The sequence below is a fragment of the Lucilia sericata genome, unplaced genomic scaffold, assembly GCF_015586225.1.
Source record: "Lucilia sericata isolate MDLA Ls3-8-SP2 unplaced genomic scaffold, ASM1558622v1 Contig001063F_arrow, whole genome shotgun sequence".
NCBI classification, from domain to species: Eukaryota; Metazoa; Arthropoda; class Insecta; order Diptera; family Calliphoridae; genus Lucilia; species Lucilia sericata.
In genome coordinates, this window is record NW_023995040.1 from 67,090 (window position 1) to 70,365 (window position 3,276).

The 3,276-nt window shown below is 30.7% G+C and overlaps 1 long non-coding RNA gene across 1 annotated transcript; it reads right to left on the reverse strand.

Annotated features, from left to right (window-relative positions):
* Positions 1-434: 434 nt before the first annotated feature.
* Positions 435-901, reverse strand: LOC119609821. The gene is made up of 3 exons (XR_005231955.1): positions 856-901; positions 628-742; positions 435-568 (listed from the first exon to the last, which is right to left on the reverse strand). It is a non-coding gene; the product is annotated as an uncharacterized LOC119609821 (long non-coding RNA).
* Between the last annotated feature and the right edge of the window lie 2,375 nt (positions 902-3,276).

Below are 3,276 nucleotides of genomic sequence, written 5' to 3' on the forward strand. Positions count from 1 at the left end.
AATTTTCAGTTAAATTTTCTTTTTGTAAAAAATTTTCGGTTAAATTTTCTTTTTGTAAAAAATTTTCGGTTAAATTTTCTTTTTGTAAAAAATTTTCGGTTAACTTTTCTTTTATAGAAAGTTCTCAAATAAATGTTCTTTTTATAAAATTTTTTCGTATATTTTATTTAAAGGATGTTTTCATTTTAAAGAAAATTTTCGAATAAATTTTCTTTTTGTTAAATTTCCTATTTATAGAAAATTTTTCTTTTTATAAAAAATATATGTTACATTTTTGTTGAAAATTTTTGTTAAATTCTGTTTTTGTAGATTTTTTTACTTTTTTGTATACAATTTTAGATAAATTTTATTTAATAGAAAAATTTCAATAAACATTCAATAAGCTCTATTTTTATAAAAAATTTTCGATAAATTTTCATTTTATTTTTATAAATTTGCTACTCAGTACAATAAAATCATTACATTTATTTCCATAGTTATTTCTCTGACATTCAATGTTCCTAAATTTCTTTGTATCCCATACAATATACATTAATACCCATTGTGACAATAATTTATAACTTTGCATCTAAAATATGAATTTGGAAAAAAAAAATAAAGTTTCTATACAATTCAAATAATACTTACTCCTATGCTGGAGTTTCTTCTTCCACTGGTCAATGCTTAGATTTCAAGTTGTTAAATTGTCATTGTGGTATTTTAATGGACTCAAACATTTTAAAGGTTGCAAATGAGGTGACTACTAAATATACCAGATACATTCATTGTTAAGATACATTCATGCATATATACAACATTATGGACACACATCCCATAAAATAAACCTTTTTTTGGAACATTGTGTTGTCAACTCACCGGAGAGTTTGTCGGCAACAAAATACTACATGCAATGAAGACAACCTGAAAAAAAGAAGGAATAAAAGCATTTCATAGGAATTATTAAAGTACTTGTACAATGTGTTAGTGTTTTTGTTGCTGTTGCACTTGCAGCCAACTAACAAAGTAAGTGAATCCGTTAGTAAGTAAATGAGTGAGTGTGAAAGGATTTAGAATAGACATTTCAACGAAATATTTTACCATATTAATACTATAAAATATGGCCTGAAATTTAGAAAATTTTCAAAACTTTCGTCTTAGCTATGTGGGTATGAGACGATAAGCTCTAGTTTGGAACAAGCAACACCTTGTGCATAGAAAGAAGATTTAAAAGTTGAACAACCCCCATATAGCACACAACAACAACAAATGTATATACCTCATACATACGCATATTTATGCCAGAGGACTTGAAATACTTTTAACCGTTACTTGCCTAACACCAATGCTAGACAGGACGAAGGATATCAATAATAAAGTAGAATTGTTTAGAAATGTAAGTTTGGGGGGTTTGTTGTTAATGCAGATTGCTAGAATATTTTAGAGAGAAGTCTGGTGCAGTAATTTTTTATGTGTTTTAAAGTTGCACTTAGAGAAAAGTTAAATGTTTTTAGGTTCTAGTTCAGTTCTAGTTCAGTTCTAGTTCAGTTCTAGTTCTAGTGCAGGTTCTAGTTCATTAGTTTCTATTCAGTTCTAGTTCAGTTCTAGTTCAGTTCTAGTTCAGTTCTAGTTCATTTATAAGTTCAAGTTCTAGTTCAGTTCTAGTTCAGTTCTAGTTCAGTTCTAGTTCAGTTCTAGTTCAGTTCTAGTTCAGTTCTAGTTCAGTTCTAGTTCAGTTCTAGTTCAGTTCTAGTTCAGTTCTAGTTCAGTTCTAGTTCAGTTCTAGTTCAGTTCTAGTTCAGTTCTAGTTCAGTTCTAGTTCAGTTCTAGTTCAGTTCTAGTTCAGTTCTAGTTCAGTTCTAGTTCAGTTCTAGTTCAGTTCTAGTTCAGTTCTAGTTCAGTTCTAGTTCAGTTCTAGTTCAGTTCTAGTTCAGTTCTAGTTCAGTTCTAGTTCAGTTTCTAGTAGTTCTAGTTAGTTCTAGTTCAGTTCTAGTTCAGTTTGTTCTAGTTCTTAGTTCAGTTCTAGTTCAGTTCTAGTTCAGTTCTAGTTCAGTTCTAGTTCAGTTCTAGTTCAGTTCTAGTTCAGTTCTAGTTCAGTTCTAGTTCAGTTCTAGTTCAGTTCTAGTTCAGTTCTAGTTCAGTTCTAGTTCAGTTCTAGTTCAGTTCTAGTTCAGTTCTAGTTCAGTTCTAGTTCAGTTCTAGTTCAGTTCTAGTTCAGTTCTAGTTCAGTTCTAGTTCAGTTCTAGTTCAGTTCTAGTTCAGTTTTAGTTCAGTTCTAGTTCAGTTTCTAGTTCAGTTTTAGTTCAGTTTAGTTCAGTTTCTAGTTCAGTTTTAGTTCAGTTCTAGTTCAGTTCTAGTTCAGTTCTAGTTCAGTTCTAGTTCAGTTCTAGTTCAGTTCTAGTTCAGTTCTAGTTCAGTTCCAGTTCAGTTCTAGTTCAGTTCTAGTTCAGTTCTAGTTCAGTTCTAGTTCAGTTCCAGTTCAGTTCTACTTCAGTTCTAGTTCAGTTCTAGTTCAGTTCTAGTTCAGTTCTAGTTCAGTTCTAGTTCAGTTCTAGTTCAGTTCTAGTTTGTTCTAGTTCAGTTCTAGTTCAGTTCTAGTTCAGTTCTAGTTCAGTTCTAGTTCAGTTCTAGTTCAGTTCTAGTTCAGTTCTAGTTCAGTTCAGTTCTAGTTCAGTTCTAGTTCAGTTCTAGTTCAGTTCTAGTTCAGTTCTAGTTCAGTTCTAGTTCAGTTCTAGTTCAGTTCTAGTTCAGTTCTAGTCAGTTCTAGTTCAGTTCTAGTTCAGTTCTAGTTCAGGTTCTAGTTCAGTTCTAGTTCAGTTCTAGTTCAGTTCTAGTTCAGTTCTAGTTCAGTTCTAGTTCAGTTCTAGTTCAGTTCTAGTTCAGTTCTAGTTCAGTTCTAGTTCAGTTCTGTTCTAGTTCTGGTCTATTTCTAATAATAAAATTATAAAATATTTTATTCTTTTCTCACTGTGTATTTCATAAGTATGACTTTTAAAGGCCAGACAATTAGGTAATAATAACTTTCTAAATCTCTGCGCTTCATCGGTATTTTCAGGCCATTACATTTTAAACAACAACAGTAGCAAAATTTTTATCATTGTTGTTGTATTTGTTGTCGTCTATGAAAAATGCGAACGTATATGTACTTAGAAATAAACCTGCAGTAGTAATGTTTCTCTGTCAGTTTGTAATTTTTTTCATTAGTTATAAATTGTTGTTTTTGTTGTTGTTGCGTTGAAAATCCCTAGAGCCAGGACATAAAATCAACCTGGCACAATAAAGTGTAATAAAATGCGATTT